Raw genomic sequence first — 19683 nt, forward strand, 5'->3', positions numbered from 1 at the left:
GAAGTGCGCTCTATTCTGCAGGCCATCGTATGAAAAAGCACAATTATATGAAAAAGTATTGTTAGAAAAAAGCTGGAAGAGCTAAAGGCATGAAAGGATTTGCTCTTATCTCACGGATCAATGTTTTTGTTAATATGATTCACTTTATACAGTATAGGAATGCAGTGGTAATTGTCCATATTTTCATGTAAGCAATCTCGATGCCTCTCTAGGGACAAGGCTGTTGCTGTCTTGCATGACAGTCAGATTGAAAAGTGATAGTCCTCTGAGTGAAGATGAACACGTCTGCATGAAAACCTAGACCAGACACCATCATCTACACCTGATAGCTTTCTGAAGCATTTGACAAAAAAACAACAACTAGATGGCATATGAGAGATATGGGATCTAAGGGGGAGAATAACCATTATTAGTAGTAAAATATCAGTATGCAAATGTGACTAAAAGAAGTCTTAAAACAAAATTGTATTTAATTAATTTTTAAACAACGTCACAAAGAGTTTCTTTTAGTCATGTGCACATTATAGAAAGTCTTTTTGTCTGTTTTTTTTTGAAAATGTGAAAATGGGTCAAGTATATGATTGGCCTATGATAGAAATAAAAACTCAAAATATATGTAAATGGTTTGCCACCAGTATACTGCCGTAAAAAACTAAAGTATTGCTTTTATTTTTATTGCACACAAATATACATATACATCAAAATAATTCTATGAAATGTAGATTTGTTTGAAAGCATTACGCATACGTGAGCTCTCAATTTTGCACAGAAGATAAAAGGTTACCCACTGTAATTCAGAGAGTTTGTTCCAAATGAATTGCCTGTTCATGTTTTACATGCTATCAAGCCTGTTGAATTAATGGATCCTGATATGTACGTCAGTATACAGAGTGCCATAGAGAGTTTAGGTACCTATCAGTCACTTGCTATTAAAGTGCACTTTTTGGTAGGAATGGAAATAATGGATCAGCTCCAGACCTTTCCTTCTTGGGGCTTCTGTGCCAGATGTGTCATGAATCCCTCACAAATAATGAAAACAGGCTGGCTAATCGAGGAAGAGAGGTCCTGCTGAGAAGTATTTGGTATTTGCATACAGCATGTTTGACATATTTCTTTCTCCAAAGTATGCTTAATTGCAATTCCACAGCCAAATGACATCAGGAGCTTTAAACAAAATTCCACATAGTATTTTGATCTATTTAATGATTTAAGTTGCAAAAAATAATTATGATCAATTGCCCAAATATTTAGCACAGTCAGAATAAATATTCATAGTAATAATAACACTGAGATCCATCATTTATACTGTTTTGTAATATGTCTAAGTACATTGCTGTCAAAATAAACCTCGAACAGATAAGTTAACAACCGCACATTGTTCCACTCCAGAGTATGCTTGCCTGGGATGTTTTCAAGATGGTCTGACAATGGAAATACTCCACATTGTACAATATCTCTTCTGTATTTTCAATGTGGGTTTAAACAGTACAGTTAGAAAGACAAACTCCAGTGAACCAGGGATATTCCAGCTATCAGTGCACAAATGTCTAGAAGCTAAACTAGCTCCTTCCTAGTTTTGCATTTGATGCCTGTCTGGTTATTTGGTTGCACAGTTTCTTCACTGGTGCCTATTTATTCTGTCATTAGGAATGTTACCACAACTATGCCAGCAAAGAAAAACATTACTTGAGGATAGTTTAAAGTTAACTGTGCTGCTGACTGGCAAAATAAATTCCATTCTTCATCCATATCCACCCAGAGAAATCTTGAAGAGATTATATCAAAGAGCACACATACATACTTGGATTTACAATAAGTGTTTTAAGGAATCAAATATCAAGGAAATGCTAATTATGCGATCCATTCCTTTAAGAAACATTTGAAATGTACTTTTTCTCATTGTCATTGCAAATTCTTATTTTTAAAATGGGTTATTTCTTGGAGAGACACAGTGGTACAGTGGTTAACATTGATGTCTTGCAGCACTGGGGCCCTGGGTTCAATTCCATAACTGGTGAGCTGTTTGCATGGAGTTTGTATGTTCTCCCCATGTTCATGTGGGGTTTCTCTGGGTGCTCTGGTTTCCTCCAGTGGTCCAAAGACACACTGGTAGGTTAATTGACTTCTGGGAAAATTAACCCTGATGTGAGTGTATGTGCGCGTCTGCATCTGTGTATGCCCTGTGATGGACTGGTGTCCCATCCAGGGTGTATCCTGCCTCTCGGCCATTGGTTGCCTGGATAGACTCTGGCTCCCCACCGACCCGGTATTGGATAGAGCAGTCAGAAAAAAGAAGTATGGACAATTTACCTCTTGATGTAGAATGGTCATCCATAGCTTAATGAAATGTCACTAAAATGGAAAGGAACATTAAAATGTGCAGTCACCGTACTTAGAATTTAAGGTCCCTGCTTGAGTCTAGCAGATCATCAGGCCAGTGCTGACCCGGATTCTGCAGCACTACGTGGACAGAGAGTGTGTGACTCCTGCTGGAAAAGGAAGCTAGTAAGCACTGCCAAGGTTTCTCTCAGCTGAGTGGACTGCAGCAGGTGGGGGGACAGCGTACATGGCTTCAAGATACAGCCACAATATCTCCACACCTCTGAGGACTCCACAAAGGTCTGAAACGCTCCTTACCTGCCATTACATGCCATTACATCCACCCAAAGACATGTCTGACTTCAGGAACACCAGCCTGGAAAAATCCTACACAGCAAGACATCAATGCAGGCTCCACCTGGATCAAGAATAGGAATCACTGCACGTAATGTGCACTTAACTGACGTCCTTTCCCCCTGGCCTTTACCAATCATGGCCTCCTATAATCCCCATGTCTGAACTGGCTTCATCACTCTGTTCTCCTCCCCACTGATAGCTGGTGTGTGGTGAGCGTACTGGCACACTATGGCTGCTGTCACATTTCCCAGGTGGGGGCTGCACATTGGGGTGGTGGAGGGGAGTCCCCCATTACCTGTAAAGTGCTTCGAGTGGAGTGTCCAGAAAAGCGCTATAAGATCACTTTTTTAAGATCACTTCATTGGCCACATACAATCTCCTGTATTAGGAATTTGTCTTTTCGCATACCCCAACTTGCTCTCCATGAGACACAGCCACACAGACAGAGAGAGAAGCTGTGGGTTAGAGAGCAGGGTCAGCCATTTTATATAAGTGCAAGGAGTTTATTAGCAGGCTGTCTTTGATCTTGTGGGATGGAGCAAACTATGCAGTATATCCCAGAGGACTGTCCAATCCATAGACACAGCGGAGACAAGAAGCTATCACTTGGCTCAGGGACTTTATATCTGCTAAATAAAAAACTCTAATATTTGTGCACCATAGAAAGAAACACCTACTCCTTTCCCAGCTGTCAGGGATATATTTCAGTCCTTCTCTTTATTTGTGTCCCACTTAGAAAAACTCCCTCTCTCCCCTGACGTGTGTAACAGGGGATCTCTCAGTAACAGGAAGAGCATGGCTTTAAGCATTTTTTGATTTTCGATGGAGCAAGAATAACGAAAGGGATCAAGCTATATTTACGCTATACCTGCAAGGTTTTATGTTACACCCTTCCAAGTTAAGTAGATCAGTGAAGCTTTGCGAGTGATGGATTGAATCCTTAAATTAAAAAAGAAAGAAAAAGATAAAGGGCGAAAAAAGCAAAACATTGTAAATCATTTCCATTTAATTTACTATGACTGATTTATGAACTGCGTGGTATGAAAATACAGCCTGGAGGCCAGGACGCTGCTAGTACCTTGTGTGTTCTCCAGAAATAATAATAAAAAATAACAAGGCGTTTTTTATGGGGTGTAACTGACATGTGTGAGTCACCAACCCTTGCAAACCATAAAAGTGATTTTCCTTCTATCTTTAGAGTTAAAACCCATCAGTTGGGTAGGACCAGTGCTTTTGTAGATTGACGTGCACTCTAGTACAAAACAATGTGGTAGGAGTTTTACTTTATACAGCATAACAGTATGCATGCATCCATGCATTATGTGTCCATCATATGTCGTTATGTTATGTGCACTTGTCTTCCCTAAGAAAACAGCTTTCTTAGCTGAAAAGCATACACTGTCCTGGGCTAGAGAGCTTAACCCTAAATCCAGACTTCCAGTAAAAGAAAAAGGCTGCCAATACTGAGCTTTACGAAAAAGGACTCATGTCTTATGCATGCTTTACCAGGGCTCTAGGGGAAACACCTCCTGTAGGTGAAAGGAGAGGTGAACCAATTCTCCTTAGTACAGCAGATAATGTATTCTGTCGGTAAGAAAAAAAGCATTCCATGCCTGTCTATCAGTAAATCAATGACTCTATCTAACGTACTGGACCGAAGGGGTCACTTTTCCTCACTGGAGGTCGTTAGCTCCATTTTGGAAGTAAAATATTTACATACTTGTTCTTCTGTATAATCTCTCCCTCTCTACTGCCAATCACCCAGTGCTGTACGCTCCACTTGCTTATCTGTGATAAGATTGTCTGTCTCGCCTTCCATCTGTCTGTATTTACTTCCCTACATCTCTCCTGTCTGCCTGTCTGCCTGCCTGCCTGTCAGCCTCTCTACCTGATGGCCCAGCATGATGGCCTGTTGTCTGTGTGTCCATCTGTTTATCTGCAGAGCCCTGCTGTTCGGGTGGATCCCTTGTAATACATACTTCACGTGTTTCAGGCTTGGGTGACTTGCACTCAATGCCGAGAATTACCGGCTCTGTGTGTACACACACAGATGCACACGTACACATGTGTTTGTAGGCAACAAAAGCAGCTATTGTGCTCCACACGGAAGATCTACCAGCAGCAGGCAGGGGATTGCCCTGAGTGTGGTAGGTTGCCAAAGAAAAATGAAGTGCAGCCCTGCTTGAAATTGTTGTACATTGTTCTGTGAAATTTCAGCCAACATCAAAAGGTTTTTTTTTGTATGACTCCTCCCTACGGGAGCCTGTGACACAGCAAACCGGCTCATTCAGGAGACTCATGACATGTCTCAGTTTTAAAAATTGTGAAGTGAAGTCTGCACGCCCATTTCATCCCTCTTCAAGCACGTACACACCAGCACGCACACACAATTGCACCCATGTGCTTCTTTTTAACAATTAAAGTTAATATTAATTGGAAGCCAGAGCTGCATGAACTTGCCTGGGATCTGCAGGTTTAGAAAATTTTAAAAAAACAAACAGAAGCACTCCTTTCATTAAGTTCAAAGGAGAGAAGAAATTTGATGTCATGCAAATGAGAGCATGTAATTAAGTCAGCAATGCTACATTTGTTTTAATAAGAATTCGGGCTGTAATACAGTATTACGGTTCACCTAATCCTTTGGAAACCAATAAAATAAGTTACAGAATTTGATTTTCAAAACTTTCCTTGGAGGAGGTGCAAAAAGTCTATTTGAATGGTTAAAAAGCTGCTTCTTCTGAGAAAGATGTGCTTTTTTCACTTCTTATTCTGTCTCAAGATGATTGAGCCAAAGATCCCTCATTTCCTTTTGTTGTATGATCATTACTGTAGTTGGGCATTCTTCTCAGAATTCTTCTCTGTCAGCACAGGTTGGTCTTGTCATGGTTTCATCTTCAATAAAACCTCTAGATGCATTATTACAGTAGTGCTGTCTGGTCCCATCAAGTTCAGCAGTCGTCCAAGAGCCATGGCACTACTTCACTAACTATCCCAAACTGCCGCATGTGCTGTGTCTAAACCTAACCTCTTTTCGGTAAGGATCTCGACGATATTTGGTCTCTTTAGTACTTGACTATTGAATAAAAACTGCATAACTACTTGCTATTGAAGGAGGTGACTACATTGGACATGGACATGGCTATTTTGAGAAGAATCTCCCAGCTGTGGTTGTGACGGTGGTTTAGGAGTCACTTGGGTGTTATTGTAAATGCTGGTTAAAATGTAGTTCCTGTGCAGAATGAAACCTTTTTCGAAGGATTGGTTTTTTATACAAAAGGAACTCAGTCTCGGCAGGCAGGTCTGTTTTACTGTCTCCTATAGGTTTATACCTGCGTGTTCATACTAGTAGTGCTTTGTTCATCTTTTAATAATAATAATAATAATAATAATAATAATAATAATTGCTTACACTTATATAGCTCTTTTCTGGACACTCCACTCAAAGTGCTTTACAGGTAATGGGGACTCTCCTCCACCACCAATGTGCAGCCCCCACCTGAATGATGCGACAGCAGCCATAGTGCGCCAGAACACTCACCACACATCAGCTATCAGTGGGGGGGAGAACAGAGTAATGAAGCCAATTCATAGATGGGGATTATTAGGAGGCCATGATTGGTTAGGGCCAATGGGACATTTGGCCAGGACGTCGGGGTTCCACCCCTTTTATAAAGACACCTGTTGGGCAGGTGCTCTCAGAGACCTTTCTAACCAGCCAGGCCCGTCACAATACTAGAGTTAATTTGACACATATTCTTACAGAGCTCTAGTGTCCTGTTGCCAGAGTGCAGCATGGGTTCCCTTCAGTCCTGCTCTCAATTCCTTCACTGTACTACAAAACCGGAGTCAAAGCCAATAAAAAACCTAACCACTGACACCAAAGGACTTGGGGTCTCTGGGGGTCTTTCAGAGCAGGGCTGGAGATTGTGGTTTGAAAGATCCAGAAATGAGGATCAGGTCCACAATAACTACAAACCATGAAGCAGAGACTGCACATGGAACAGCATCCAATGGATGGCTTGAGCCTAAACAGTTGTAAGTACCAACAGCCCTGTGGTGTTACATACAAATCCAGCAAGCTGTTGGACGTTGTCCTGTCTCCTTAAAACGTGGACAAGACATTGTGCGTGAAGCATTCCAGAGGCGGATTCCTCCTCAGCAGCACATAAACACAATACCAACTCTCTGCTCCTGGAGGTTTCTCTGCTTCATGGGAAAGCGGCATCGCTGGAAAACTCTCCCACACACAAAATAAAAGGGTAAACCGAAGATTCAGAAGCTGGCACGGATCTTAAAATATTTTAATTGCAAATATGATTACTGGGTAGCTGCAGCCGGCTGCAATTTATGATGTGGTCACAGGGAAAAAAAGTACAATGTATTTTGGCAGATGATTGTTCCTACTTTGGCCTTGTGATACTGTGCTTTGTGCTTATATACACGTTTATACATATAGATGTTATGTTACATATTAGTCCATTCTCATGACTGTTTGTAAGTTTATTTCCATAAGATATACTGAAACTGACTGCTGCAAATTTTACATTTCATTCTTTCTACAATATTAAAGTTAGCAAAACAGTAGTCATGTTTTTTTATTTTGAGACAAAAAAAAACCCCACAAAACTACCCCTGGTGAAGCAGATGTTTCTTCATCCGATGCAAAAATCCCAGGAAAGGTGGGAATTCTGACCAGTGAAGTTGATCTTTAAAAAGTAAGTCGTTATAACCGCAAGGCTGAACAAAACATACGCAAACCACTGAGTACAGTACTGTATTTCGGGAACACACAACCGTAATCTTATAGAAACACTTTTCTGATAACTGACCACATGTAACTCATGAGCATCAGCGGCGTTTCATACACATTAAGTCAATCACTTCCTGAGGAATTCTGGATACGCAGCGTTTTATCTTTATTTTACACGCAGGTCAAAACTTTTTTACAGGACAGCGATGTCAGCCTACCCAGTTACTAGCGTCAAAGATTTGTTTTATTCAGGATCAAAGACGATTCAAACCTGAAGAAATCGAGCGTGAGTAGCACATATGAGATATCGACATGACCTTCTGCTGACCGGCTTTATGTACATTTTCTACTGACTGACTTTGCAAAAGCAAAAGCATTTTCTTTTATTAAACGCACAAAATAATTTTAGAGACGAAAAAAAATCCTCTTCACTGCCCCTACAGGAGCGCTGGCAGTCCAGATTCCTGTCCGCACATATTTGAGAAAAAAAAAATACTAAAAGCTGCCTGTGCTTTGCATCTAGAAACCGTTGCTGGTATACGAGTTTAAAAGAAATACTAAATAGAAGCACAATGACGCTTCTGACCTCCCAGGCTCCCTGTTTAAGCTCAACACATCAGAACACATTTCTTATCATCTTGGGGAGGAAAAAAAACAGCGACCCACATATACTAAATCTCTAAAGAGTTGTCGTCCCCGTCAGTCGCTCTTTCGGAAATCCACGGAAAAAATCAGCCTGCCCCTCGCCAAAGCTCGGGAAGAAAAAAACAGCGACAGCCCTGCTTTCTCAAGTAAAGAGGAAGGAAATACAGAAGAGAAGGGAAAAAAAGGAGTTAGACACAGCGGATCTGTCAGTCATCGCCGACTTGGGAGTAAAAGGGGCCTCTTGTCAGTCGCTATGCCTTTGATGTGACGAGGGATGGCGGTGCTCAATTAAAAGCCTATCAGTCTGTAAGTAAATCAACGCCTATCAAGCTTGTCACATCAAACAAACGATTATTATACCGAACCGCCCACCCCATTAATCTCACGGTTCGTGTTTGACAGCTTAGGGTCAGGGCAGCGCGGCGGAAATCCCGGACTGGATCGCGGCTCTGCGGAGCCGAACAGGCGGGGAGCGTGCCGCCGCGCGGGCTCTGCCGCGAGAGAGTCCCGTGCAAGTTGTCTGATACTCGAGCCGCGCCGGCTTGTTCTCGCGTTTGGCGCAGGTGTTCCCTCGGTATGGCTGAAATGCAGATCCTCGTTTAAGGGCGGCGTATTCAACAGAAATGGTTGGTTTTGAATCCACCCCCCCGCCCCCCAAATCAGCCGGTATACTGCAAGGAAGTACAAAAACATATCACGGAAGATTGTATAAGACGCTTCTCAAAGAGCTGCTCTTTTTGCAGTTACAGCTCATATAGAAAATGAAACGTGCTTAAAACGAAAGGCAACCTGATAGCTGCCAAGGTCGTAATTTATATACACGTTGGATTTATTAAGAATGCTTGGAAAAATGCTTTCCAGAGCAGAATTAAGCTTCATTAACAACATTTTTTGGGGATTATATTTATTAGGATTATACCATATAAAAGATGATTAATGTTCTCTCTCTATATAGATTTTTTGCTCTTGCTTTCTTTTTTTTATTGTCGTTTGGCAGTTTCGTTCCAAAGCAAAACTCTTTAAATACACAAAAGTGATATAAATAACATGGTGGCTGACTGCAGTCTGAGGAGGGCTGTCGGCTGTACTAAAGAATAACGACCTACCTTGTTTCTTGTTAATGTTGGCTTGGAATTCACTCCAGATAAAAGATGAAAGCCTATAACGATAATATAATCTTTTCTCCTTCCTTGGCCCTGTATGAACTATCCGTTGATATGCTGTGTATATATTATTTTATGTGTGCATTTCATTTTTTTAGGGCTAAGAAAGGCCCCGTTTCATGAGCTGAAAGGGCGCCTTAGGTTTCTTTTCCTTGGGTTGGGACCCGACTGTGTCGGTGTCCCGGCAATAAATCAGGGACTGCTTAATTAGGCTGAAAACAGGAAACATTTCCTTTTCAATGGAGCGTGAATTATGTATATGAGTTTGTGTATTAATAAATCCGCAGAGGGGACCACCCCCCACGCACTTTCCACTTGGGGTTTCTACACTGAATCTTGGACGCTGAAACCCACTCTCTCGGTCACGCGGCCAGCGGGGTGCGCGCACCGGCGCTTTAAGGCTTGAGAGGTGCGCGAGCTTGGCGAGCGCTTTGGGAGCTCGTGGTCGTGCCACGTCATCGGAACGGGGCGAGGAGGGGGAGGTTGCGTCGCTACGTACCTAGCCGTCTATTCAATGTGATAGGTAAGTCTGTACACGTCGTCACTCTATTTTGATTCTTACATGAGGTCAGCTTACAAAGTAGCCAAAGATTGCTCTTAAGGGCAGAGTGTAGGTAGTTAAATAACAAAACTGCGTTTTATTTGTTTGTAAATTTAGGAATAATAAACACTTATTCACTCACTAAGTGAGTTGTTGCTTAATAACGTAATACGTTGTTTAAAACATCCGGTAACGACTTTAAATAATGTTGATATTGAAAACAAGACTGACTCACTGCTTTAAGACATAAAACAAGGTCTGAAAGCCCTTTCTCTGCATTGTAGACTTTGATATAAAACATGCTGGCAAATCGTTTGAAGACACAGTCGTTGCATGGACAGCTACGTATAAAAGCGTTTGTATTTTCATTTTCATATAAGTAAAATCCTTACAAAATATGTCAATCTTTATCATATGGAGTTATATATGCGTCATAAAACCACGTGCTCTTAGACAAACATGGCCACAAATGTGACACTTAATGTAAGACCATATTTGGTGTCTCATTTTTCAAAAATCCTAACTTAATAAATCCACAAATGTAAATTGCAGATCAATTTCTGATATTTTATTAGAAATGTGCTACACTGTTGATGGTAACTCGTCTGCAGCTCTCTTTCAGAGTTGTGTGATTGCTACTGATATCCTAATAAGCAGATAATCAGGTTAAAGGGGTTGGCATTTTTAGAGAAGAGCACTCATCTGCAACCACCATAAACAATGAATAAGACATGAGCATCAGTGTGACAGGGCCCGGTTTGTTCTCTGAGAAGGTATAGGATTTCCACCGGCAAAGAAAGGAATTCATAAACCAGTGTAATTAAAAAGAAAACCTGCTGCAGAAGCCCTTGATTGCTCTTGCCCTAGAAAGTGAAACAGCTCGCTGCTTCACCTAGACCTTTGTGCCACAGTAAATTTCTGCAAGCATTGGATAGTGTCACACGAAAATATTCCCCAGCAGCCCCCAGCCACTGCTTCGTCAGGTCAATTAATCCTCTTACTGCCTACAACAGAACAAGACAAAGAACAGCGCGGTGAAAGATGATGTCTAGCAAAAATCATTAACAACATCCCCTAACAATCTATATGGTTTTATTGATCGGACTATAGATCATGTTTGCTTCCAAGCCCCTTTCAGGCCTGTTCTTTTCTCTCTCTTTTTTTTCTATCCTCATCTTTCGGCTGCACAATTTTTCTCCCCGCTTTCCCTTCTTTCCTGTGCCTCGCGCCATCCTCGCCACCGAATCGATCCCTGCGAGTGCATTGAGACTGTAGCAGCGCATTTAAAACCTTATAAAAGGTTATTTAGTTGCTAACAGTGCAAGCTGTTTCTGCAGTGCCTGCCAAAAGGTTACCGTGCTGGGGGCATCATAAATTACGGACGACAGGAGGAGAGAGAGAGTGAGGGAGAGGGAGAGAGAGAGAGGGGGAAGAAGTAAGTGCAGTTTTCTTTATTGTCTGGGTTGATGAATGAGCTACTGAACAAGGCAGAAAATACATCATATCACCTTTAATGGGTACACATTTCTGTAGTCATAACTCACTGTTTTAAAATAGAAAAAATGTGAAATACGGTGTCGTATATTCCTCCACTGACACATTTATGAGTCCTCCCTACCATATAAATACAGTGATTGCTATTTCAAAGTACCATGTCAGGTCTAAGCTGAGTGCAAACAGCTGCTGTGGTGTCGAGGGATGAAGAGAGAGAGAGAAAGAAAGAAAAAATTATAGCCCTGGTGAAGTTGGACGTCTTTTCAAAAACTCTCACTTGCAGCCGTAAATTTGCAGTGTTTGTGCTAACTGTTATTAAAACCAAATCTATAGCCTGGCGACGGTCATCCATTCCAGGGAAACAGCTGGAGAGGCATTCTTGCCTGACAGGCAGTCTCTGTTGTAAAAGAGAGAGAGGAGAAAGCAGGAAAGAAAGACACTCGGAGCTGTTGAGGTTTCCATTTTTTTTTACCGGGTTTAAATTCTAATTTTAAAGGGGGTCGTTCATGACTTTTTGGCTATGCCAGTGAGGACTGTTGGGTGTCTTCTCTTGAGTCTGTCTTCCTGTTTATAATCAGTCTGACACTGTCACAGAATCTATGCAGCAGGTTGAGTATATCATACAGCAGCTCTGCGGGTCTTATTAGTCCACTGAAGAATTAAAGTCCTTTCTGTCTTCAGTGTGGATATCAAAACCACAGGGACAAAAGTACAAAGTTAATATTTATTATTCATTCCAGATGACCGTCTTTATGAGCTCACAGAGCCTATGATTTCAAAGCTCCTAGCATATGTAATAAAATGACAAGGTTTCTTATTCTATGTGTTCAGTAAGTGCCACAAATTGCAGTGCGGGCTCACTAGTTGGCTATAAGGGTATTTTTTTCTTAGTGGAAAAAGTTGTCCAAAGTCTTCTGATGTGTTTTTATTTTTGTAAATAATCATTTTTAATACATATGATTGTACAAAGAGAAAGTTGTTCTCCCCATGTTCGTCTGGGTTTCCTCCTGCTGCTCCAGTTTCCTCCCACAGTCCAAAGATGTGCTGGTTAGTTAATTGGCTTCTGGGAAGATTGGCCCTGGCGTGAGTGTGAGTGTACCCTGTGATGGACTGGCGTCCTGTCCAGGGTGTATCCTGCCTTCTGCCCTTGGCTTGCTGGGATAGGCTTCTCCTCCCCCGCGATCCTGTATTGGAGAGTTAGAAAAAGAATGGATGGATGATTGTACAAAAAAATCACGGCTTACTGTAAATCTGAGATTTGTCACTACCTTTTTTCAGTTGAGGAAAATCACTTCTTTATTTCTAAATTTAGTGAGTAGTAAAATGTACAAATTAGGAACTAAGATCCTGTAAATAGAGAAATAGTCTTTAATTCTGTCAAAACGAAACAGGGTGAGGGGAAAATTAATAAAAATGTGAAATGTAAAACTATTCCCGAGAACATATTTTCTTATAATTATTTGCCCCTTGACTGGGAATGTTTTTCATTACATTATTCTTTCTGGTTTTAATATGCAAGCAGTTTTGTTGTTTGGGAAATGTTTCACTGGATAATAAATAGGGTGTCATGTTCCCATACTAAAACTGTTTGTTGATCTGGCTGTAGGTGTCTCAGACAGTGTGGGGGAATGCTTTCCCTCTGTATTCAGATACTGATGGGCACAGTGGGAGTGTCAGGAACACCTCAGTACAGGTGTCTCTGTCAGAGGCCTGTCATTACCAACCGCGCCCAAGACGGGAGATTCCTCTTTGAAGTACTGGAGGTCATCATTCGATGCAGGCAATCGCCCAGATTCACAAAGACACGCACACACACCCCACTACACAAAGAGACACTTTTACAGACACGATTACCCACATTCACTACTACACCCACACACAAACGGCTTCATATTCACATGTGCTTGCACCAGCATTTCCAAGCACAGATACACATGCGTGCTGTCAAAGTCCACACACACACGGTCAAAGGTTATGTGTAGGAACACAACTCATATCTTGCACTGTGCCGTGCCAATCCTTAAACTTGCACCACACAATCAAAGATAGATACCACAACAAATGTATACTAAGACAATTTGTTTTTCTGTATCTTTTTTAAATCAGGATCGTATCCATGGGATTAATTTGACCTTGTTTTTTATTATTCACATAAAGAAACTAATGGAGGTACAATTGCTTTATTTCCTTCAGGCCTCTTCAATTCCTCTTTCTTCATAACCTCAATGGCTGTCCTGTATAACTCCTCATCAAATGCATATGGGGCTTCTTGTGTGAGTCTTTTCTTCCAAAGCTGCTCTCTCTCCTCTGTATTTGAAGCAGTCTATTAAAATCTATCCTGGATGGTTGCCACCAGCACATCATTTATTTAAGCGCAGGCCAGGAGAATTATTGTCGTGTAAATCTTAAAGCCTTTTAGAAGATCAAAGTTTGCCAGACATAAATCACAATGCCTCCAAATTCAAAAGTCACACTGAAACATGCACTCCCATATGTGGAGTTCTGAGTCTGTTCAGTACATTCACAGGCGGTCTCCATTTTTCTGCCCCAAGCCCTGCCTCATTCTGGTTGTGCTTACACCTCTCCTCTGCATCCTGCTCTCAAACCGGAAAAACTGAGACTGCACATTCTTTCCCCCTCTGCTGACATTACTGTCTTTGAACAGTAATCTTTTTGCTGTTGTATACTACATTACCCCTAATATCATTAACTGCTGTCCATTCCAGTGCTTTACAAGGCTTTGGTTTATAAGCAGTGAAACTTAAAATCAACATAGTTTACCAAACGTGACCTGGTCCACAGCTCTAAACATGCCAAATGTTCATAATTGGACAGCAGTTATGCAAGGGAGGTATATGTTTGTTGGTTGTGTTTCTTACCAAATAAAGACTTGAAAGGTTAATGTTTTCCTGAATTCAGCCCTGTATTTTTCCATTGAAGTTGCCACCTCTGATGCCTTTGCATGGTATTTCATTTGATAAGAGCTTGGAATACCAAGAACTTTGATTTTGCACTCATTTGATGTTTATCAAACAGAAGGTTTCATTTAATTTGACTGAACTCTGAGAAATAACATATACTTAATACAAAACAGAGGTGTAACTACAAGCTGGGCCTCTATAAATAAAGCCGTTAATATAATGTTTGATCTAGTGTTATCCTCTTTGGCTTGAGTTGTAGTGAAGTACAAAGAAATTTCCCTGGCAGCATGTTTACATGCCTTTTCTGAGCAAGATCTTTAGAAAGGATTTTTATAGGGCTGTATGTTTGCAGAGAGGATTTAAAAATGCAACGATTAAATATTGGAACCAATAACATTTGTTGGGTTTCTAATGCTTCTTAGTATAAATATACTGAACACTGTATATATTCATGTATGTTTTTAGAAAAATAAAGTATGCAAAATGTGGATATTGATTAAATGTTTTTTTTTTAACATTGTGAGTAATTGATCATTTGTGACAGACCGTGATACACTTGAGTAACTGCATAATGACCAGATCAGTAGTGAGAGAGTTGATTGGGCACGTGCAATGAGGTGATTTAACCTGTTGAATGTCAAGAAAGAGAAACACAGACAGTAACCGATACACTCAACTTGTCAAGAGAATAACACTTTTGTGTCATTGGTACTGTATGTTGGAGACAGGATTAAATAAATGCAGAGCCATTTTCCATCTGTTCACAGCCAGCAGTTTCTAATTTGGCAAGATGTTATAGCCTAAGACATTACGTCAACGATAGGTCATGATCTCGAAGACCACAAATCACAACACTTTTGCAAAATTTAGTGAGATTTTCCAAGTATGATGGTCTGGGCAGGACTGACTACTTGTTACATTCTGGCATATGTACCGTTACCCCTTGATTCAGCTGGTGAAATTTGTTTTCTTCCCTACGCGAGCTGCTATGTAGGGGGGCTGCTGGTCATCCAGGTGGAGATTGAAATTAATCACACTGGTAGATGAAGTATAAAACACTTTGGGATGAAAAGCACTATAGAAAGGCAATTAATTAATTTATTATGGAGCTGTAGACTGAAGCAAGACGCATACTGCACTCAAAGAACCACATTTTCCACGTCATTCTCTGACTGGGTCTCAGGATCTGGGTTGTGTTTCTGGGGACAGGATATCGCACAGCCAGTGTGATCTTCACACTCAAGGATGGAGATCTGCATGAGCACCTCTTCTGTTCCCTCTGTGTTCTCCATAACATTCCACTTGTAGTGATTGATTGCAGCCTGACTGCAAGGTGCTATATTGATCAATTCCTGGGACCTCACTAGCTGCCTTTTCTGTGGATTGACTGTGATGTGACACCATTCCAGACTCTGACTGTCCTCGTGCTGCTCATGTGAAAGCAGATTTCTTGTAGGATCAGAATGTGACCTTTAGACTGAGGATACCCTGCTAGCCAGACGTTGGGCCTATTGAACATTTATGGATTGAATTTGGACAACATGTTGTAACTAGGGCTCAGAGACCAGTGAATAGGTATGTGTGTCTAGGACCTCAGGAATTTGATGAAAAATAACATATATAACTTTGTGAACTTCTTACAGTTAAAAGTGATAGTTTCTTTTGATTCCCGGTACATTGCTTGTACATAAAGAAAGCAATAAAATAAAATAAAAAAAGATCAAGCATAATAAAGTCGGAAGTGCACAGAACAAAATAACTGTGTGTTTTAACTTATGAAACTTTTTTTGCCCAGCATATATATATATAAATGCAGTAAATCATTATGAAATCAATTGCACTTACATGAACAAGCTGGCTGCTGAATATACAGAATAAAGAGGGTCAGAGAGGTCGGAAAAAGGGATAGAGATAACATGATAGAGTGAAAGAGGAGACAAAATAGGTAGAAGAAAACTACTGTACTGTATGACCCTGAAAATGCTCTTGTGAACATTAAAGTGAAGAGAGTAAAAAGAAACAAACTGGTCCCAGTGAGCAGCAAGTCAGATTTTACTGAGCTCGTGTTGGATCTGTGATCCAGTGTGCTTGTCAGGTGCTGCAAAGCTGGCAAGCTGGGAGATGGGTGGGCGGGGCGAATTGTGCTCATCTGCCCTTTCACACGCTCCCCTTCCAGGAGTGGCAGCTGTTACCCAAGATGTAAAGAAACCAAGCTGATTGAGTATCAGAAATCAAAAACACATGTTATGTTACAAAATGTTTTCAGAAATTTTAGGATTGGTGCAATGACAATGGGTCAACTTGATCACTGTGTACCAGAATGCTTATGGCTCATCTGGACCAGAGGGGAGGACCTCCTGTTCTCTTTGGGATGAGAGGGCTACAAGTTTCCCTGCTTTGGACTGGTTCTGGTATGGCACTGAATTCAGACAATCTAGTGTGGACTGAACTATTATGGAGATGTTAAGGGTTCAGACACCATATCTAAATCATGGTTTGGACTGCACTAGAGATAACATAGTTTCTCTTATCTTGCCTGGAATTCTTTCAGTCTTTCTGAATCAAATTAGGACTTCAGACCCTTAATGCAGCCTACAAACCTATGGCTAGACTAAACTAAGGTCAGATCTGGGAAGTCTTCTGTTTGTTTCTTTTTCAGGGAGAGCCTTTGTGTGACGATCCCAATCTGCAAAGTGTTTTACAGTCATATTACAGCCATAGAGCATGGTAAATGTATATCTGAAAAACAAAAGTTTAGTAGAGTTATCTGTTTTTTTTTCAGAACTATCTGATTAAAGCTTAAGAAAAGTTTGAAAGAAAATAGCTCGTTCTTTTGTTCACTAGGCAACTTATCTACAAAGCACAAGGTTCTAAAGAACCTTTTTTTAGAAGAAGCCAAAAATTTCCAAGCAAATATCAATGAAAGAAAGTTGAGAAACCACCCATTCTCAGTTTTGCTGTTATATGGGAACACAAAGCATCAGCTTTATCTTAATGCCTTTTAAAACAAGAGTTTCTGCGTTTTGCATTTGCAGTCCTTTGAAATCTTAGATTTTTATGATTTTATGATTATTACAGGAGCCTTTTCTGCTCTTTTCAAGAACAGTGACTGCCAATCTGTAATGTAAAAAAATAAGAAGTGCTTTTTCTCTGTAAACTCACTAGTACTCTGTAAACTCACTAGTAAACTCGGTAAACTCACTAGTTCGGAGGGACTAAATAAACCAGGCATTTAAGAAATGTGCTTCCAGAAAAAAGAGCCCAAAATAATCAACTAGAAGCGATTGTTTTGCTACACAGACACAAACCCATGTTTTACCACATGCAACAGTTATTTTCATGCAGGGTTCTTGGCCTTCTTTGCGTGTCTGTGAGCCATTCAACTCATTCATTTTGACATTGTTGAAACATGTTCATCGCGTTTACTGCACCTATGAAATTTTAAATTAACGATTGATCCGCTATACAGTGGATTATATGGTGTTTTCGGTTAATGAGCTGCTGGGCTTTTAGACGTCATCTGGTCGTGTTACTGCATTTCTTAAAAGGTTAAATTAAGCAAAAATGCAATTACGGCATGAAAAGAAATCCATTAACCTGGTTTATCTTGCCCGAGAGCCTTAGAACTTTCTTTGTTACTGACTTCCTCACCCTTCCTCAACCCCCTCCTCCACCATCACAGGCCTGTTCTGAGTGCTGGCAGATTTCGTTGGTGTAAATGGGTGAGGTGTGCTGTCAGAAGAAGCATAATGGCCAGAACTGTTTCGAGGCCTGAAGCGGGGACCAGTGCGATAGTGTTTGCCGTGTATTCATGATACATTACAGACCCTGCCTTGTCAGAAAGGGCTGTCACTGCTCTGTCTGGTGATTGACAAGAGTGGAGGACAAATTCCAGATCAGTTCTAATCCTCTTCACAATCACCTCTGCCCTGACATTTTACTGCCCTGTTGCAACATGCATGCCTGTTTAATTTCACAAAAGCAGCCCCCTGCTTTAAGACATACCTGTTCAGGCCAAAAGTGCCTGGGATGATTCACTTAGGTTTCGGATGGATTGGAAAGTCGCGTATGCTGTAATTAGATGTAAGTATAGTTTCTGAAAGCAAAGTGTCTAAATGAGTCCATAAAGCTGCTCGAAAGAAAACCCTAAGACTAGAGTAGGAGCCTTTGCAAATTCCGAACAGCCCATAAAAATACATTTTGTGAATCACAGAGGCTAATATGGTTATTTCCAATTAACCAGGTCATTATTTATATATTTTAATGAAGACATAATTAAAGAGATGTGTGTGAAAATCTTTTTTTCTTTACTCAGTGCTTTTATTTGCATTGATGTAGTTTACCTATTAGAAGCTATAATAATTCTCCCTTTCATTGTGATGCTCTTGCTGTATAATTATCCACAATGCCTTCCCAGGATATTTTTCCTTTTAAACATGTTTCTGTTGTGCCTTTTCTCCTTTAGGCTTGGCCTAGTATCTTTGAACCCTCTGATCCCCTAATTGCCTTGACGTGTCATTCATTCTTTGTGTGCTGAAGAACATGTGTCAGTTGGTAAGTACTGAAAATTACTCTAGGATTATGAAGCTAAATAAAAAGGGTAGAGCACTTATTAAGGTTTGTGATCCTTAAGGCTACAGGTGATTTGGGGATTTATCTAACGATGCTTCCTGGAACACACATTTATGGGTTTGGGATCAGAATAAAGGAAATCTTTTTCAATGTGGTAGCACATTCACTAGCTCTGGCGAAGAGCTGACAGACAGAATAGGCCATACTCTAAACTATGTTGCTTGCCTGCAAGAAACAGGCTTTTTTTTAAATCCTTTTTTAAACTAGATAAGTCAGTTGAGAACAAATTTTCATGTACAACGATTGCGTGGAGAGTTCCCATTTATACAGCAGGGCTTTAACTGGAGCAATTTGAGTGGAGAACAGTATCTTGCCAAAGGGTACAAAAGGCTCAAACCCACAACCCTCTGGGCTCAAGTACAGTCCCCTAACCGCATTGCAGTGCAACCTGTGAAGGCAGACGTGTTTTAATGGTAAACTTGAAAAATGTGCACTTTCTTACCCTCCTATACTGCCGTAAAACCATCTTTCTGATGAGTACTATTCAGTTTCCTTTATGTATTTCCTAATAGGATGAAGACTTTGCCTCACAAACATCCATGTTTTTTATCCAGAAGGCTTCTGGTTGTCACATTTCTTGACAACCAAGAAAACAGAAGGACAAAAATGTGAAAACCTGTCTATTTTGAATTTAATTGGTGTGGAAAATATTTTTTGCAAGTGGAATTATTAGAGCTATGGTTCAGTGTTTTCCTCACAATGTAAAGCTGCAGAAAGTACCATTTTCTGCCATGACTGTCTGATGCTCCTCTCTGTGGTTTATCGTTAATGCCTAAAATTAACACAGAAAGGAAAGCAATAAAATATGTTATTTCCAAGAGTTTAAAAAATAACTCAAAGCTGAGTGCTTTGTGAATGCAT

The 19683-nt window shown here is 40.6% G+C and overlaps 1 long non-coding RNA gene across 2 annotated transcripts in view; it reads left to right on the plus strand.

The window, feature by feature from the left end:
• Positions 1-7802: 7802 nt before the first annotated feature.
• Positions 7803-19683, plus strand: part of LOC107077370 (uncharacterized) — a 79037-nt gene continuing 67156 nt past the window's right edge. Inside the window, exons 1-3 of one of the 2 annotated variants that reach the window (XR_011182926.1) lie at positions 7803-8377; positions 18656-18744; positions 19335-19595. This is a non-coding gene — a long non-coding RNA (uncharacterized lncRNA). Of the gene's footprint in view, positions 8378-18655; positions 18745-19334; positions 19596-19683 lie in introns of those variants that run through there. The other variant, XR_011182924.1, reaches the window with a different exon arrangement.

This window comes from Lepisosteus oculatus, chromosome 2 (assembly GCF_040954835.1).
Source record: "Lepisosteus oculatus isolate fLepOcu1 chromosome 2, fLepOcu1.hap2, whole genome shotgun sequence".
In the NCBI taxonomy this organism is placed as follows: domain Eukaryota; kingdom Metazoa; phylum Chordata; class Actinopteri; order Semionotiformes; family Lepisosteidae; genus Lepisosteus; species Lepisosteus oculatus.